Source organism: Phyllobates terribilis, unplaced genomic scaffold, assembly GCF_046119375.1.
Source record: "Phyllobates terribilis strain yellow unplaced genomic scaffold, ASM4611937v1 Scaffold_1__5_contigs__length_1240528914, whole genome shotgun sequence".
Lineage (NCBI taxonomy): Eukaryota > Metazoa > Chordata > Amphibia > Anura > Dendrobatidae > Phyllobates > Phyllobates terribilis.
In genome coordinates this window covers 908,362,881-908,383,940 of record NW_027362761.1, presented here as the reverse complement: position 1 = coordinate 908,383,940, position 21,060 = coordinate 908,362,881, and positions in this window count along the sequence as shown.

Genomic DNA, 21,060 nt, shown 5'->3' with positions numbered 1-21,060 from the left:
TATATTGGAGTCGGTAGGAGAAGTAGATAGAGGTTGTGGGTATATAAAGTCTGTGGGTCTTGCAGGAGCTCAGCAAGCGTGCGTCTTACCCCGCCATTGGCAAACCACACCCTCTGACAGATTCCCTTTAGAATAGGCCATCAATATCAGGAAAGAGGAGGTTTATCTTCCTAAAGATCTGGCCAACATCAGAGCATCGCTTGGAGACTGTAAGCGCATACCCCTTGCTTTGGAAACTGGCCACCTCTCATAGACTGCAGAGGTGGCTGATAACCTAGGCAAAAAAACAGTAAACTACAGAATTAAAAATGTATTTAATTCATGAGAATGGAAGGAATTTTAATAAGTGGTAGATTGCACTTTGCATTTTTTTACCCATTCAATAAGATGAGAAAACCCCTGTAAATGTTATTACATATTTGTACAGTATGCAAGACTACACTACATGGTTCAATGTTTTGCATGACAGGCTTGTTTTGTCTGCTACAGTCTCATATCATGTTTATGTTTGTTTGTTCTATGACTGAAACAAGAAAACTGGTTATAAAATATGTCTTCATTATGAGTGGTGTCATGCTCTGTCAGCTGTGCCAGTACTGTGGGCTGGAATTAAGGTCAAATAGCCACCATCCGTTTCAGCTCATCACTATTCTTTCACAGTGTTCCATAAAGCAATAGTGTATAAATGATCAACAAACCACATCTGTTGGGCCAGATAAAAGTAATTGAGAGATGTGACATTCTGGCTCCCTGTCTTCAGTAAGGAAGATGGAGCTTAGTGTCTGGCACATCAATTATGTGGAGGTCCACAATTCATGATTGTTTGTGACATATCTCAATTTATACCAAGACAGAAATATATTACAAGTTCTAGTTTTAACATTTTTTTTTGCTGACTGCTAGAGATGAGCAGATAGCTTCACGCAACCCCAATTCATGGTCCAGGTCAGTGCTATCTGGTCATGGACATGAGCTGAGTGAATTCCCTGAGCTTCCAGGTTCCATTGAGTGGCATTTGATTCACAGAGTTGTGCAAAATATTTTGACGTTTGGCATTTTCATGCCAGTTTCACCCAGCTTTTCCATAATTTGGAAAGCTGGGGTGGGACACTGGCATGACACCACAGCTCGGCTAATTCATGACGAATTGTAGCATTCCTTACGCCAGAAATCGTAGATTTGCGGCTAGGCGCATGCCACTTTTCAGACACGCCTGATGCATTAAGATGCGTCTGCCATCAGGACCCCTCATCAAGATTCAAAAACAAACATTGCATAAACAATGACCCGTCATCAAGACCAGCGTGACAGAGACAATCACTAACACTATTTTTCTGCAAAGTTAATGATCTAGAGAATGCAGTTTAAGGACTGCTGTTAAATAATACAGATAAAACCCAAGAGAAAAAAACAAAATGAACATATACCCTGCAGTAAGTAAATAAGTAAATAGTAATAGTACTTGAAAATAAAATGGGGTACTTGGATAATGCTGTTTTGATCAAAAAAGCATAAAAGCCATCCCATCACGACAAGGTGTACCCATCGGGATGGTCCAACCCTGTCTCTAATATTAAAACCATATTAAAACCTTACCATGTGTCAAACGACCTCAATGCGAATAAGGGCAGAGCAGGACATGAAAATAAGCAACTTTGTAATATATCTTATGAGAAAAATCAGCTTCTTTCTCTGCCAAAATTGATCAGTGATTATCAAAATTCTCAATTCTGAGATAAAATCTGTATCCAGTGAAGACAGACTTTCCCATTACTGAGATAGGAGATGGCAGCTGCTGCTGATAAGATTCTATGTAGATAGAAGGGAGAGGAGACACTGTGTTTAGGGTTACTGCCCCTCGTCAGTGCAAAGTGTAAGATCTGATTTGGCTGGGTGATCGGCTTCTGACAGGGATCCAAGGGGTAAAATTTCTCTTTGCAGAAAGTGACATGTCAATCCTAAAATGCCGCGGTGAGGAGACTTTTAAGCCACAATGCTCCTCTGGAGCAATCAAGGCTCGTTATTGAGTCAATATTGACTTTTAGGATTGCTACTTCCTATAGGTGGCACTAGAGTTCTAGTCCTCCTCCTCTCTGAAGAGACAATTTGCATATTTTCCAGAGGAGCATTGAGGCTTAAAAGTCTCCTCACCTCGGGCATGTCGGGCTTGACATGTCACTCTCCGCAAGGAAACACATTACCCCTTGGATCTCAATTCTGAGGTGAAATCTGTATTCAGTGAAGACTGACTTGCCCATTAATGAGATATCAGATGGCAGCTGCTTTGGATACAATTCTAGAGGCAGAGCTCCTCCCTTCCCCTTCTATCTACATAGAATCTTATCAGCGGCAGCTGCCATCTCCTATGTCAGTAATGGGAAAGTCTGTCTTCACTGGATACAGATTTTATCTCAGAATTGAGAATTTTGATAATCACTGATCAATTTTGGCAGAGAAAGAAGCACATTTTTCTCATAAGAGTAAATGACGTCATGGAAGGTCCTTTTAGACCACCGTGAGCCGCCCAACACACTGAACGCACCGGACAAGGAGACCGGGGGCCATCGGAAGGTGAGTATAATGTTTATTGTTTATTTTTTAATTTTTACCATTTTTTTACTATAACTTCGTCACACTATATAAATCCATGCCGGTTGCATGGATTTATATAGTGTGACCAAGTTGACAAGCACTTTCCAAGTGATGCTAAAATTGCTTGGAAAAGCGCTTGTCAACCCGCATGCGGAAATGCATGTGAAGAACGCTTCACATCCGCTTGTCCCTGGCAGGAAAAACGAATGTACAATCCGCATGTACAATCTGCATGCATTTTTTCTGCCAGGGAGATGCAGAAACGCTCAGGAAAAATACAGAGCATTTCTGCATCGTGGGCACTTAGCCATAAGAGACAATTTGCTTACCTCAGAATTGAGCATTTTGATAATGACTGATCAATTTTGGCAGTGAAAGAAGCAGATTTTTCTGATAAGATATAATACAAAGTTGCTTATTTTCATGTGTACTATTGATTTATGAAATTAAAATGATGGTTACTATTTAAATGAATCAATAAACCCTTAAATATATATTTTGAAAATTTCATATTTAAATCTGTTCATTTTTTCCTAGTATACAGATATCATCCAATGTTTAGACCAAGTGAATTCTAGGGAATATATATACTATGCTGTTCTAATCATTTTTGTAGTAAAATCAAGTAAAAATATAAAAAGCAGAGATATTATTTTTAATCTTACATACATAAGCAATTTCTGATATTTTGTCTATGTTTTTGCTTTGGTAAGGGAACAATTGAGGTAGTATATTCATTATACTTAAGATTTCCTTTATGAATAATTCACTTAACTGTTTATGCAAACTCTGATATTCAGGAAAATGTATTGTTTAGCATTAGAAAAATAAGGCTACACATTTTTTTTCATTGATTGTCAAAATATATCAATGCTATAAATAAGACAGGGGTCGTGGTTATAGCAGGGCTTAGTTTTTTCTTTTCAGCACAACAGGACTCAAGATCAGGATGTCCAGGATTACAAAAAAACATATTTGCTAAGCCAAGGCCACACAGACACCATTACAAGATTCTGTCATTTTTTACCAGAAGAAGAGGTGACATTATCCTTCCCTCCATGCTTTGAGACTTTTTGGTCTGGTATTATTTTTTTCTCTCTTTATTATGCTTCCTTATATTACACAGCACGTTACAAACATTATCATCACTGTCCCCATTACAGATTATAATCTAAATTCCCTATACTTGTTTTTGGAGTTGTATTATTTTGTTTTCCTTTTTTCATCTCCTATTACTTTGCATTGGGTATACTTGTATGCTACTTTTTTTCTATTTTATTAATTATACATCTTTAGGAGGGTCCCATGCTTTTCATTTTTTCATATGCATGGGAGGACGGGTGTATGGGACAGAGAACCTAGTAGGGTGCAACACCATGGATATCATTGAAGCTTATACGCCCTTTTGTAATTCTTTTTAAATGTCTGTCTTGAATAAAGCTTATTTCATTTGTATTTATCTGGTTGTTTATGTAGTGTATTATCACATCAAAGTACAGCAATAGGGGTTCAGGAAAACCACACAGAAAAATAAGTATTAAAGCAAGTGTAGTGCTACTAAAAGTTAAAACTTAACATTTATTACAACTGAATAAAAAAGTGATACACAAGTCCCAAGGACCTAAAAACGAGTATAAGCCTGTCTGTGATAGTGAGTAACCCTATAAATCAGTAGCTCATTATGTCCAGGAATACGAACATATGTAATACCAACATAGCCTACCTGTAACATAGCACAGAAAATGGCGGGAAAATAATAACGGAGCTCTCAAGACAATGTCTCAAACATATCATGTCTCAGCATACAAGAACCTTAATACATTTAACTAGTTATGGTGAGCATTTTGACCCTATAATAATATTAATGGAACGACCTCACCAGGTAGAATGTCGGTTCTTGCTCTCTGGCTTTAAGACAGCTCCATGTGATGGGGCATCCAAAAGGAGGACTTATTTGCCTGTTATTGGCACTGTCTAATGGATAAGCTGAGCGTTTGATGCCAGCTTCTATACTGCATGACACCCTCTTCTCCCCTGATGATTAGCTGAGGCAATGAAACGCGTTGGGAGCGGTGTGCTGTGAGTTGCTGGAGGCTGAATAAGGTTTTGGATGCCCCATCACATGGAGCTGTCTTAAAGCCAGAGAGCAAGAACCGACATTCTACCTGGTGAGGTCGTTCCATTAATATTTTTATAGGGTCTAAATGCTCACCATAACTAGTTAAATGTATTAAGGTTCTTGTATGCTGAGACATGATATGTTTGAGACATTGTCTTGAGAGCTCCGTTATTATTTTCCCGCCGGGAGCGGTGTGCTGTGAGTTGCTGGAGGCTGAATAAGGTTTTGGATGCCCCATCACATGGAGCTGTCTTAAAGCCAGAGAGCAAGAACCGACATTCTACCTGGTGAGGTCGTTCCATTAATATTATTATAGGGTCAAAATGCTCACCATAACTAGTTAAATGTATTAAGGTTCTAGTATGCTGAGACATGATATGTTTGAGACATTGTCTTGAGAGCTCCGTTATTATTTTCCCGCCATTTTCTGTGCTATGTTACAGGTAGGCTATGTTGGTATTACATATGTTCGTATTCCTGGACATAATGAGCTACTGATTTATAGGGTTACTCACTATCACAGACAGGCTTATACTCGTTTTTAGGTCCTTGGGACTTGTGTATCACTTTTTTATTCAGTTGTAATAAATTTTAAGTTTTAACTTTTAGTAGCACTACACTTGCTTTAATATGTATTATCACATCCCCTCTTTTCTCTTTTTTTGGCTCTGTGCCAGAAGAAAAAGTGTTTCACACTGCTCTATTTTTCCTTTAAGATAATGGATATCCAATAAGACATACATAGTTATGGAGAAGTCCTTAAGTTATACTTTTTCGGAACTACCCGAGTTCACAATTTTGAATGATTCACAGGTGGGATGTCAAGACTCTATTGTCGGATATCCTGGGTCCTGGGGCTCCTTCCCGGTTTTTAATGCTAGGGGGCGCCTTAGCTATCCCTGTTCTCCGGATTACTTCTGAAGGTGAAGACGCTGGGGCCACGTACCTTGCTGAGCACTTTAATCTGCCATCAGTCTGTTCCCTCCCCCCACCCAGAGAAGAGAGGAGTAGTGGTGTATGGCAATACACCAACCAGACTAACAAGGTAATAAGAACAGGGATAAAGGAAAATACCGATCATAGAAATATGCATGCACAAACAACAGAGGAAAACACCAGGGAGTGGAGGATGGGGGAAAAACCAAAGTAGGAGGAGAGGATTTGCACACAACCAAAATCACGCAACAGTCTCAGATAAATCCACCAAATGCCTTCTCAAACAACACCAAACTCCTCCAAGCTCTTGACCCATGCAGCAATGAAGCTAGCTCTGGCAATAACTGCTTGCCAGAGTCCAGGATATAGGAGTGGGGAGTGGCCAACAGTGAATAGCTGAGAGCCTTAATCAGGTAAGCTTCCAGGAGCTCACAACTGAACAGCTTAACCCCTGCATTGCTAGAAGAAACCTGCACTGTATAATATGAAGGAGAAGTGCTTCTAGTCTGTGCAGGAGTAGGAGAAATCAGACGGCGTGGTCTTCTGACTCCTCTCTGTCATGGTAAACCCGTGACAGTGGGGAGGAGGTCTTTGGATTCTGCAACTACACTTTCAACAGTATAATCACGTCATCCACAAGTGGAGCATTGTTTTAAATTCAATTATGAAAACATGTTTATTTGAAAACAGATTTATAGTAACATATATAGTATATATTCATAGTATATAATCTACTTTGCTGTTGTTTTCAGTGCTTGACATGCAGACTTGAAGCTGAACTCCAATGTTACCATCAAAAAACTTAATGCCTGGGTGATGATGTTGAAATTAATTTTCTTATTCCTGTCTTATAATGGAAGATAATTTTTCTTTTCCCATGTTTAAAGTATGCGCCTATCTGGTCGTCTTCTGTACCATGTGACCGGAGCTGTTTGTTGGGTGATCCGGAAGTGACTTCTCAATGTAAGGTTATGAGATTCAGACTGAGGTTCTCATAGACTTACATTGAGAGAAAATAACCATTAGTTGTGATGTAAGGCCAATCACAGCTGCGGTCATAAGATGGGAGAGAGAAACCGTGTGACGGCAGTGGGTCTGGACCCACTGCACCACTGGTCGGGTTTACCCTAAAGGGGCGTGACTAAGTGTTTACCTGGTATTCACTAGAGTCTTTGATGTTGAGGTTAGGGTAGCCACCACGGACCACTCCAGGGCAGTGCCTGGACCTGCAGCAGCTGACCAATGGTTCAAGTCAGGGATACAAGGTACAGAAGAAACAGGCAGTGACGTAGTCAGACAGTTTGAGGTTAGGGCAGGAAGCACAGGTTCAAATACATAGCTAAGGTGAGGAGCAGAGAGATCAGGCAAAACAAGAACACAAGAGATAAACAACAAAACATCTTGACTGGGAACTAGATACTAAGTGCAACCTGGAACAAAAACTCAGGCAAGGAGTGGAAGGAGGTACTGTCTAATATACCCCATACTGGCAGGGGATAGGTGTCACGGGTGTGTCAGATGTGACAGACAGTCTCCCTGCATTTGGTTGCAGAAGATCTCTTTGTTTGGCATTACAGAAGCCTTCTTAGATCTGTATCACTCTAGGACCCAGCGGCTACCTCCCTCTTGCTAATTGACACCCAGGCCTGGGTGTATAAATACTTTCTGTTTGCTACAGCAAGGTGCCGTTGATATTCACATGTTCCCTTGTGAAGTCTTGGAGCTATTGCAGTCTGCTAACTTCCTCTCTGGTGTCTTGGAGGACGTTTGGTGTAATCTCTCTGAAGTCGACTCAAGCTAAGTTACTTTCCCCTGTGTTTGTCTCCCTTGTTGTCTTTAGTTGTTAGTGGGGACTGACTAGTGCTCATCCCCCCTTCCCTCTCCAGGGCCAAGCCCTAGGGAAATACAGGGTTTAGGTTCCTGTGCGACGATTGGTGAGGAACCAATATAGGAACATTAGAGGAGACAGGGTGATATCAGATCAGCCTAGGAGGTCTCCACTGCCCCTTTCCCTAGGGTCTGGGCTCCCTTCCCCTCTTCCCTTCGTGTTGCACTTAGTCTTTCCTACACCTTGCGTGACAATAGGCCTAGGAAGCTAATCTCTGTAGGACAAAGCAGGGTTAAATTCCTGCAGAGACTGGCCATGCCTCCATATAGTCAGATGGAGACAGCAGGAATATGCAGCAGTGCTGGGAGTGCTGAGTCAAACTTAGTGAGATGGCCTGAAACGAGGAAAAGCAGAGCAGTGACCACAGTGAGTAGGATGGTGCTGACAAAATTGAGTAGTGGCAGATATAGTAGACGAAGGCCACCAATAAGTATTTTACTGCCCAGGGAACATACAGTGCCTTGATAAATTATTCACACCCCATGAACTTAATCACATTACTCCCACAAACTTTAAAGTATCTTATTGGGATTTTATGTGATATATACGAACACAAAGTTTCAGTAGTATTTGTGACGTGTAAAGAAAATGATATGTGGTTTTCTAATTATTATAAAAATATAAATCTGAAAATTGTGACGTGCATTTGTATTCAGCCCCTTGTAGTCTGATACTCCTAAATATTATTCTGAGTGACCAATTCCCTTCAGAAGTCACATATATTGAGTCCACCTGTGTGTAATTTATTCTCAGTATAACAACAGTTGTTTTGTGAAGGCCTCAGAGGTTTGTTTGAGTATGTTAGGGATCAAATAGCATCATGAAAACCAAGGAACACATCAGACAGGTCTAGGATAAAGTTGTGGAGAAGAGTAAAGCAGGTTTAAAAAATAGCCCAAGCTCTGAACATCTCACCGAGTACTGTTCATTCCATCATCCAAAAATGGAAGGAGCGTGGCATAACTGCAAACCTACCAAGACATGACCATCCACCTAAACTGACATCCCAAGCAAGAAGAGCACTAATTAGGGAAGCAGCCAATAGGCCCATGGTCACTCTGCAGGAGCTGCCAAGATCCACAGCTAAGGTGGGAGAATCTGTTCATAGGACAACTGTTATTCATATAAGGATACGGACATGCCGCCCACATTTCCCTCTGAAGAAACAAGTTTACTGTTACGCGATGTAATGTGCAAAGTAATATATAATGTTATGTGATTTTATATATTGTGAATTGTGATGTGCGTTAGTAATATGTGTATTTGACCATAGGGATAGTTAGAGTTAATGTTTGAGACAAGCCCGAAGTGGGAGGGGATTGGTTACAGGGAAAGTGACAATTTCCTGCCAGAGAGTCAGATATGGCCTAGAGTGTATAGTGAGTGGACGAAAAGGTTCAGGGTGAGCAGTGCCACATTCTGGGGTGACCCTAAGTGAGAAGAGACCAAAGTAAAGGGATAACCAGATCTAGAGCAGAAGCAAGAGACAGAGTGACCTTCCGGAAACGGTCTTTGTAGAGGTTGCCTAACCATGAGACCCCGAGCTTATAACTCTTAAAGATAACGGACCTAAACAGGACTGAGTACGTGGGACGAGCAAAATGTTCTGGGCGGGAGTTCCAGAGTGTCAGCATTACCGACCATAGTGGCACCTTAAATGGAAAAGAGGATGCAGAACCACAGAACAAGTAGATCACACTTGGTAATCAGGACTGTAGTGATAAAGCTGTGTTGTGGTGAAGTAGTAAAAAACAATGACTATAGAGAACACTATAGACTACGATGGAATGAAGCTGTGTTGGAAATGCTTCAAGTTGTAAAGGAAACATTCATAAGTCTGCGTACCCGCTATCCCTTGTATATAACCCATATCAAGTTGCTGTTCTCGTAGTTTATTTTTGAGTTGTGATCTTCCTCATTGAACTGTGAAACATCTGGTCCTGGCAAACCTGGCAAACAATCAGCCTGCACGGGCGTAAAGCCCTCACAGCACAAGTCCATACACCCAGCCAGGACCTCCACTTTCATGTAATGTGCCAGGGCACAGGAAACAAGCATCTCTCCCATGTCTACCAACAATTGCCACATTACAGTCATATAGTCCTCAAATCTGGCCTTTATGGAAGAGTGACAAGAAGAATGCCAGTTTTGAAAGCAAGTCATAAGAAGTCTCGATTTCAGTTTGAAAAAAGCCATTTAGGGGTTACAGCTAGCATGTGGAAGAAAGTGCTCTGGTCAGATGAGACTAAAGTAGAATTTTTTGAGCTAAGTGCAAAACGCTATCTGTGGCAGAAATCTAACACTGCACATTACCCTAGAAACACCAACCCCACCATCAAACAGGTAGTGGCAACATAATGCTTTGGGGATGCTTTTCAGCAGGGACTGGGAAGCTGGTCAGAGTTGATGGGAAGATAGAGCTAAATACAGGGCAATCCTGGAGGAAAACCTATTAGAGTCTGCAAAAGACTTGAGACTGGTTCGTAGGTTCACCTTCCAGCAGGGCAATAACCCTAAATATACTGCCAGAGCTACAATAGAATGGTTTAGATAAAAGTGTATACATCTGTGTGAATGGCCCAGTCAAAGTCCAGACCTAAATCTCATTGAGAATCTGTAGCAAGAATTGGGTATTGCTGTTCACAGACGCTCACCATCCGATCTCACGGAGCTACAGCTAGTTTACAAAGAAGAATGAACAAAACTGTCAGCCTCAAGATGTGCAAAGCTGGTAGAGACATACCCCCAAAAGATCTGCATCAGTGATTACAGCGAAAGGTGGTCCCACAAAGTATTGTCTCAGGGGAACTGAATACAAATACACATCACAATTTTCAGATTTATATTTTTAATATATTTAGAAAACCATATATCATTTCCTTCACAAATGCTTGCTACATTGTGTTGGTGTATCACATAGAATCCCAATAAAAAACATTTAAGTTTGTGGGTGTAATGTGAAAAAATATGGAAAAGTTCATGGGGTATGAATACTTTTTTCAAGGCACTGTGCATTAGTGATACCTATCCAGTGGTGAAATAAACAAAGCCTTGGATTGATACTTTAAGTAACGTATATGCTCAGTAGTTGAATAATTATGTACATACAGAAGATGGTGAACACAGCTGGGATTTCTCAGTGGAAGGAGGCATTTGGAATATGACCTTATAGTATATGGAAACCGCCCATCTAAAATGTCATCTTATTCTTTTTAAAAATGTGATCACAATTCCGGTAACAGCAGATAAATTGAAGAATCTATAAAATCTGTTGCAGACTGTCTACATATATTAGCATATTTTTTGCAAACTGAGATAATTCCGATTTGCTCAGACATATTCTTCTATGTTGAAATGACAAAGGCAGCATAGATTTTCATTTTTACATTTTCATTTGAGAAAAACAACACATTTTTAACCTCTGAACATTTTATTAATAGATATGACCTTTCAAAATTGCCAAACAAACAAGCTATGACTCCCCTGGAAGTGAGCTTTTGTCATGACAGTATAAGTATACTTATAAAAACATTCCACTTCCTATACAAATAATGTTTCCATTAAATAAGGAAAATGTCCATAAATAAAATGTAACACAACTAAGGAGACTAGTGATATTATTAAGTTATTGAAGATATGTGCATTGATATATTATCAGCAATAGTAGCTTTAAGCTATGGATCAATGAAGAGCAATATCCATTGAAAATGTTACTGTTGGAGACAAATATTTAAACTAATCATGGTTTTATCTTTTGCATCACCCTAGATCAGCGTTTCCCAAACTCCAGTCCTCAGGGCCCCCAACACATCATGTTTTCAGGATTTCCGTAGTATTGCACAAGTGATGGAATTATTATCAAGGCATCAGAAATGTTATTATTAAGACATCAAAAAAGTTCTCTCACCTGTGCAATTCTAAGCTAATGCTGGGGTCCCTAAGGACTGGAATTTGGGAAACACTGCCCTAGTACTATACACATCTGAACAGACTCATGCGCAGCAAGCAGTGAGTGTGAGCGCACACAGTCTATTGTATATATAGCATTACTTTTTCAGCAATTTATCTTCTGTGGGATTGGAGCCTTCACAATATGGTCATTGTCAGAGTCACTTATATCCTTATGCTTGTTCATTTTTCCTGATTCCAATACATCAACTCTAATTACTGGCTGTTCACTTGCTGCCTAGTATATTCCAATGCTTAACAGATACCATTGTAATGAGATATCAATGGTATTCAATTCACCTATCAGCATTTCAGCTAAATATATTTATCACCTATTCACAGGATATGTGATAAATGTATGATCACCGAAAGTCCAAATGCTTAGACCATCTTGTGTCCCAGTGGTTAGACCCCCATCAATCATACGTTTATCACTTACCCTGCTGAGTGGTGATACATTTATTTAGTGAGAAAACCTCTTTATTATTCAGGCTGATCTGTGGATACTCTGGGATTCAGATGTGAAGCATAGCTACTAGCAAACATTTGACCAGACAAAACCAGGTTGCAAATAAAGCAGTCAGATTCATGACACAAGCCACAATGAACAAAAGGATGCATGAACACGTAGCGTGGTCAAGCTGAGGCTGAAAAATCCAGCAGCCCTTAGCCGCTGCCATCTTTCCACTGTTTCCCTGCACTTAATCTTGCAGGGAAACTCAAATATGATTTTTTCACTCTTTGGCTTTACTGACACCTTTTTTTAGTAAAATGTTACATAACCCTTTTAATAAGCTTTAAAATGTCATGATTGTCTTCAACTGCACAAAAAAAAGCGCAACAAGCAAGATGAGTTTATCATTGACTGCTGCGCTTTTCATTTGCAGTGACTGAAATGATAGAGCTCAGCATAATGAAGTGAGCTTTATTTTCTCAGTTCAACAACCTAAAAATTCCTCATATAGATAATATTTACCCTCATTAAATCCTAAAAAACAACAGAATAAACCAAAAATAGAGAGATCAATTCCGCGATATGGGTATAACGTGGAAAATATATCCACCATACTGTTGACCCTACAGAGAGATCAAACTAAAAAAGGATAAGGAGACATATTGATGACATAAAAAAATACTTTATTGAACATTATAACAACATTATTCTATCTATGGTAAGCAGTCTGTTAAAAAACATCTATTGAGACCGCAGGTGACCCGATATTGATGCAGCAAAACTGGTCCTTAGCATAGATTACAGTATATTATAAAGCGACAAAAGATTTTTGTAAGCCTGAAAGACAATATAAATAGATATATAGGGTACAAATGACCATATGTTCCCACAGTCAGGTCATAATAAAAAATGACAAAAATTGCTTTAATAGGTAAAAATAACGCATGTGGCTAAACTGTTGTATAAGGAATCTGAATGATATCACTCCATATGCCTTAACGCCTAGATATTATATAGTTTCTGTCAGTATTCAGAATAGATCAGCAGTTAGGAACTTGTCTACATATAAAAACCTGCTAAGAATGCTAACAGGCTTATTCTAAACTAGCTATTGAACCTGTTCTACGCCCGGGTGGCGAGCATTTTTATTGGTATATGGTCCCCCATCCTGTTATGTGCTGCCCCCATCCTGGTATTTGTGCTGCCCCCATCCTGGTATTTGTGCTGCTGCCATCCTGGTATTTGTGGCCCCCCATTCTGGTATTTGTGCTACCCAACCCTGTTCCCCCATCCTGTTATGTGCTGCCCCCATCCTATCCTGGTATTCATGGCATCCCCTCATATCAATCCTGGTATGCATGGCTCCCTCATCCCCAACCCTGATATGTATGGCCCCCTCAGCCTTATGCTGGTATGCATGGTACCCCTCATCCCCATCCTGGTATGCATGGCACCCCTCATCCCCCAATCCTGGTATGCATGGCACCCCATCCCTCATCCTGGTATGTATAGTACCCCTCATCCCCAATCCTGGTATGCATGGCACCCTTCACCCCAATCCAGGTATGTATGGTACCCCTCATCCCTATCCTGGTATGTATGGTACCCCTCATCCCCAATCCTGGTATGTATGATACCCCTCATCCCTATCCTGGTATGTATAGTACCCCTCATCCCCAATCCTGGTATGCATTGCACCCCTCATCCCCAATCCTTGTATACATGGCACCCCTCATCCCCAATCCTGGTATGTATGGTGCCCCTCATCCCTATCCTGGTATGTATGGTACCCCTCATCCCTATCCTGGTATGTATGGTACCCCTCATCCCCAATCCTGGTATGCATGGCACCCCTCATCCCCAATCCTGGTATGCATGGCACCCCTCACTCCCAATCCTGGTATGTATGGTATCCCTCATCCCTATCCTGGTATGCCTGACACCCCTCATCCCTATCCTGGTATGCATGGCACCCCTCATCCCCCAATCTTGATATGCATGGCACCTCATCCCTCATCCTGGTATGTATGGTACCCCTCATCCCCAATCTTGGTATGCATGGCACCCCTCATCCCCAAAGCTGGTATGTATGGTACCCCTCATCCCCAATCCTGGTATGTATGGTACCCCTCATCCCGAATCCTGGTATCTATGATACCCCTCATCCCTATCCTGGTATGTATGGTACCCCTCATCCCCAATCCTGGTATGCATTGCACCCCTCATCCCCAATCCCGGTATGCATGGCACCTCATCCCTCATCTTGGTATGCATGGCACCCCTCATCCATATCCTGGTATGCATGGCCCCCTCATCCGTATCCTGGTATGCATGGTACCCCCTCATCCCTATCCTGGTATGCATGGTGCCCCCTCATCCAAATCCTGCTATGCATGGTACCCCATCCCTCATCCTGGTATGCATGGTACCCCATCCCTCATCCTGAAATGCATGGTACCCCTTCATCCGTATCCTGGTATGTATGGTACCCCTCATCCGTATCCTGGTATGCATGGTACCCCCTTATCCGTATCTTGGTATGCATGGTGCCCCCTCATCCCTATCCTGGTATGCATGGTGCCCCCTCATCCCTATCCTGGTATGCATGGCACTCCTCATCCCTATCCTGGTATGCATGGTGCCCCCTCATCCCTATCCTGGTATGCATGGTACCTGTCATCTCTATCCTGGTATGTATGGTACCCCTCATCCGTATCCTGGTATGCATGGTGCCCCCTCAACCCTATCCTGGTATGCATGGTACCCCCTCATCCCTATCCTGGTATGTATGGTATCCCTCATCCGTATCCTGGTATGCATGGTACCCCCTCATCCGTATCCTGGTATGCATGGTACCCCCTCATCCGTATCCTGGTATGCATGGTGCCCCCTCATCCCTATCCTGGTATGCATGGTACCCCCTCATCTGTATCCTGGTATGCATGGCCCTCTCATCCTTATCCTGGTATGCATGGCCCCTCATCCGTATCCTGGTGGGCATGGTACCCCCTCATCCCTATCCTGGTATGCATGGTACCCCATCCCTCATCCTGGTATGCATGGAACCCCCTCATCCCTATTCTGGTATGCATGGTAACCCATCCCTCATCCTGTTATGCATGGCAACCCTCATCCCTATCCTGGTATGCATGGTACCCCCTCATCCGTATCCTGGTATGCATGGCCCCCTCATCCTTATCCTGGTATGCATGGCCCCTCATCCGTATCCTGATATGCATGGCTCCTCATCCGTATCCTGGTATGCATGGTACCCTATCCCTCATCCTGGTATGCATGGTACCCTATCCCTCATCCCTATTCTGGAATGCATGGTACCCCATCCCTCATCATGGTATGCATGGTACCCCCTCATCCCTCATCCTGGTATGCATGGTACCCCCTCATCCCTATCCTGGTATGCATGGTACCCCATCCCTCATCCTGATATGTATGGTACCCCTCATCCCCAATCTTGGTATGCATGGCACCCCTCATCCCCAATCCTGGTATGTATGGTACCCCTGATCCCCAATCCTGGTATGTATGATACCCCTCATCCCTATCCTGGTATGTACTGTACCCCTCATCCCCAATCCTGGTATGCATTGCACCCCTCATCCCCAATCCTGGTATGCATGGCACCCCATCCCTCATCCTGGTATGTATGGTACCCCTCACCCCCAATCCTGGTATGCATGGCACCCCTCATCCATATCCTGGTATGCATGGCCCCCTCATCCATATCCTGGTATGCATGGTACCCCCTCATCCCTATCCTGGTATGCATGGTGCCCCCTCATCCCTATCCTGGTACGCGTGGTACCCCATCCCTCATTCTGGTATGCATGGTACCCCATTCCTCATCCTGGTATGCATGATACCGCCTCATCCCTATCCTAGTATGTATGGTACCCCTCATCCGTATCCTGGTATGCATGGTACCCCCTCATCCCTATCCTGGTATCCATGGTGCCCCCTCATCCCTATCCTGGTATGCATGGTGCCCCCTCATCCCTATCCTGGAATGCATGGCCCCTCATCCTGGTATGCATGGCACCCCTTATCCCTATCCTGGTATGTATGGTACTCCTCATCCGCATCCTGGTATGCATGGTACCCCCTCATCCGTATCCTGGTATGCACGGTGCCCCACAATCCCTATCCTGGAATGCATGGTACCCCCTCATCCGTATCCTGGTATGCATGGTACCCCCTCACCCGTATCATGGTATGCATGGCCCCCTCATCCTTATCCTGGTATGCATGGCCCCTCATCCATATCCTGGTGTGCATGGTACCCCCTCATCCCTATCCTGGTATGCATGGTACCCCATCCCTCATCCTGGTATGCATGGTACCCCCGCATCCCTATTCTGGTATGCATGGTACCCCATCCCTCATCTTGGTATGCATGGCAACCCTCATCCCTATCCTGATATGCATGGTACCCCCTCATCCGTATCCTGGTATGCATGGCAACCCTCATCCCTATCCTGGTATGCATGGTACTCCCTCATCCGTATCCTGATATGCATGGCCCCTCATCCGTATCCTGGTATGCATGGTACCCTATCCCTCATCCTGGTATGCATGGTACCCTATCATCCCTCATCCTGGTATGCATGGTACCCCCTCATCCCTATCCTGGTATGCATGGTACCCCCTCATCCCTATCCTGGTATGCATGGTACCCCATCCCTCATCCTGGTATGCATGGTACCCCTCATCCCTATCACGCTGCACACACACAAAAAAATAAACACATACTCACCTCTCTTCCCTGTGCTCCAGCGCTGCGTCCTGTTCTGCCTGAGGCCGGGGCAGGAGTGTGGTGCTGGAGAATGCGCGTGCCCATACCGCGCTGTCCAGCGCCATTTTGCTGAAGACACATTGCAAATGTGTCTTCAGTAAAATGGCGCCGGATAGCGCGCTATGAGCATGCGCCGATTCCGACGCCTCACTCCTGCCCCGGTCTCCGGCCAGAATAGAGGCGCCGCTGCAAGGCTCCTCCCAGTCAGGTAAGTATGTAAGTATGGCGCCGGAGATCGCGTTATGTGTTCAGTGTCTATGCGCTCTCCGGCGCCATACACTCCTCTTACCTGTAAGAGCTCGATGCGTTCTTCTGTCTAAAGCCAGACTGCGCAGGTGCGTCGCGCTTGCGCAGTCTATAAAGACTTCGTACAGAGGGACGCATCTATGAACGACTATATTATAGATAACCTATACCGTTATTATTTTTCTGATATGGTCAGTAAATACTAACACAATCACTCTAGTTCATTTATTAAGGCGTACTGATATGGATATAGATTTTAGGATTATATACAAAGCTCCGTATATTAAACCTAGTAGTGTGTATTAAATATACTAACGGCTGTGCAGCCAACGAACTAAGGCATGAGGAAATAAAGTGCAATAGTGCTCATTAGAAGTGTCACCTCAACGCGAGTTTCACCCTTTGGGCTTCCTCAGTAGGCGTGACGAGTAAAAGGCCGTAAATATAGATCCGGCACACAGATAAGTGAAACATGCAAATTTATTAATACAGATTAATCTACTGTATAAACAATTGATGTTTCCGCCAATAACATGACCTTCATCAGAACATCTGTGTGATTAAATCTAATGGAGACAATAGGTAGTATTCATACTAGGAATATTCCATAAGATGGAACAGAGACCTGGGGGAACATCTTACATAAGCCTGGAAACGGCACTGGGGATCTGCACTATTGTGCTGTTGCTTTGGCGCCAAAGCAACAGCACAGTAGTGCAGATCCCCAGCGCGTGCCGGATCTATATTTACATATTATTGTGGAGTGGAATCCTATCCAGGCACCCACATTACAGCGAGTGCCGCACAGCCTATCTTTCTCCTTTAAATAGTGTGACATGGATTAGATAAGTGAATGCTGCTGTGTAACTGATCGCTGATAGCGCTGCTCATGCCCGCACACCTGCAGGCTAAGACACGCTGAAATTGTGAAGAGAGGTTATATCAAAGATTGGAGGGCAGATTAATCCAGCCCTTCCCACAATAGGAGTATTTGAATACATAATATAGAGACAAACTGCATTCAAGCAGTATGGCATGCCCACATCCAATGATTTCCTAATCAGGAGTGTCTGGCCACGAGGCTGTAATGCAGGTGCCGGAATGCAACGCACAGAGACACAAGGCGAGAACAGTCAGAGATGAATATAAACAGTTTATATATATATATAACAGGTATTCTGAACAAGGGATTGGAAACAAGGGTAATGAACAGTAATTTGAAATATTAGCAAGATATGAAGTCTCTCAAAGTAATGTGGTGCCCTCAGTCATGGGAGACACCACGTGAGTTCTTTAACTCTGCATATGACCCTAGCGGGGGTCACCGGTTATTCCCGCTAGGCCGAAAGTCTTTTCCGGACAAATTCAATTAGATCACATTGAGCTCCTTTAACCCCAACCGTTCCCCTCCCAACCTGAGTACCTAAACCCAATTGGCCCCGGTACCGTGAGTGAACAGTAGAAGTGACGGCCCTGTTCACGTATGCAGCTCCTCTGCTTTCACTGGCTTGACTTTCCTGGCTCAGCAGTCTCTCAACTCCTCTCTTCTTTGCTGTTGGAGGCAATCTCTCAAGCCCTGGGTAGGGGGGTCCAGACCTCGTCTGTCGGCGGGCGACGTCGGGTTCCACGAACTCACTCAGCACCGCAAGCAGGCTCCGAGTCTCCTCAGCAGGCACAGCACTCGGGTCACATCTGTGAGGGATCTGGAGCTCTTCCACCGGCGCCCGGCTGTGGCACCTCACAGACCTCTGGCTTAGGCCTGCCACACGGGGCTTCTCAGCACGCAGAGAACGCGTCTCCTCCTCTCTGCTGCTTGGCGCCAAAAACTGCTCAGGCTTGGCGCACTGGCCTCTTATCTCCAGGAACTCCTTCCTGGAAGTCACCTGATCTGGTCCAGCATCTAAATCTGCTCTCTCTTCAACTTCTCTTGTATATCTTGGTTCCACTTGACTGTGTCTGGCCAGCAGATGGCAGTCTCTCTCCATCTTTGAAGCATCATATAAGAGTTCTCTTAAAGGCTCTCTCGCCTCTGCTACAAGGCATCTCAGGCTGGAGAGCAGTGCATCACCCCAAAGAGTGACTAGCCAGCAGCCTGAGTCATTGCGGTGAGGAATGTCTATGTGGCAAGTCGACTCACCATGCAGAATGATGCTCCTCCCAGGGAGTGACGCGGGCGGGCGGCGACGCACATGATGGGAAGAAGGACCACCTTCTCAGTTGCTGCCTATGCAGAGCGCAGCAGCTGATGACAAACTCTCAATTACTGTGCTCTTCAAAAGCAGCTCCATGCGTGCAGTCACATACAGAGGAAGTTTGTCTAACTCAATGCATTTCTATGGACTTAGTGCAGTTTTTTGGATACTATTCAATGACCATGTCACCTAATTATATTTGGTAGTCACCATGAAGCGCTGATCAAATGGTGTTCAAAACCAACTTGGTGTAGCTGAGGGCTGCATGAGAACATGATGTTACAAGCACCTGGTTGGCTGATTACATGGGCTTTATGGATGTCACTATTCTATGATGGGTCAATGACTGGCACTATCATTGATCACTACTATGCTTGGCTTTTTTATGAGTGCTGTATAAGCCAAAATTAATTTTGACAGTGAAAAAGATGGTACATTTTCTGGATTTGTCATTAGTGATGAGCGAGCATGTTCGCCACTGCTCGATTGAGCATCGAGGTGCTCGGGTATACTTGTTACTCGATCGAGTATCGCGGGTGCTTGAGTGCCATGGTGAAGTCCCCACCCCACATGTTTTGCACCTGTTAGACAGCCAATAAACATGCTGGGAATTGCCTGCCATACATGGTAATGCTTCCTCTGGAAGCAGTTCAGGGAGAGTTGTTTTAAGAGTGAGAGCTTATTTTAGAGCAGGCATATAGTGTCACGCAAGGTGTGGGAAAGACTTAGTGCAACACAAAGGGAAGAGGGAAAGGGAGCCCAGACACTAGGGGAAGGGGAGAGTGGAGACCTCCTAAGCTGGTCTGGTGTCACCCTGTCTCCCCTACCGATCCTATATTGGTTCTTCACTAATCGCCGCACGCGTGCCTCGCCCTGTCTTTCCCTGGCGTATGGCTAAGGCTAGGGAAGGGAGGAGATGAGCGCTAGTCAATCCCCACTGAATACTAAAGACAAGAAGGAAAGACAAACAGGGGGAAATTTCTTAGCTTTAGAAGAATCCAGACAAATGCACACACATTCTCAAGCTCCAGAGAGAATGAAGTACTGCTCTTGCTAAAGCTTTCACAAGGAGTAATGAATATCGCCGGCACCACCTTCTGGAACACAGCAGGTATTTATACACCCAGACCAGGGTGTTATTTATCCAGAGAAAGGTAGCTGCTGGGTCCTAGAGACAGCCTCTAAGAAGATGTTTGTAATGCCAAATGTAGAGATCTCCTGAAACCCACTGCAGGGTGACTTTCTGTCACTTCTGACACACCCATGATATATAGGTAATGTTTAATGTTGTTATTGCAGTACTTGTATACCACTGCTGCGCCATTAAAACAAAAGTACTTTTCAGGGCTACGTACTGTCCTTTATTTATTAAAACCACTGTTACCTGCATTCAGTGTAGAGATAGCTGGTGGAGGAGGGATAGTTTAGAATTAGAGGCTTATAAGCTGGGTTTATTGCCTTAAAGTCCTTCTATATGTATACTGCTGCTGCAACCTAAAAACACAAGCCCTTTTCAGGGCTATATACTGTTCTTTATCTAGTAAAACCGCTGTTACCTGCATTCAGTGTAGGCATAGCTGGTGGTGGAGGGATAATTTTGGATTAGAGGCACATAGACAGAGTTTATTGCCTTACAGTCCTTCTATACTGCTGCTGCAATTTAAAAACAAAATTCCTTTTCAGGGCTACATATTTTATTTTCCCTATTAATACTGGGAAGATTGCATGCATATATTATATACCTAATTTACCATGCACAAGGAGTGCAGTAAGGGACGGGGAAGTGAATGTGTTGCTGATGGTGCAACCAGAGGCCGAGGTCATGGGCCAGGTGCAACTGTGCCTGCTGCAGGAGCACAATAAACATGCTCATCC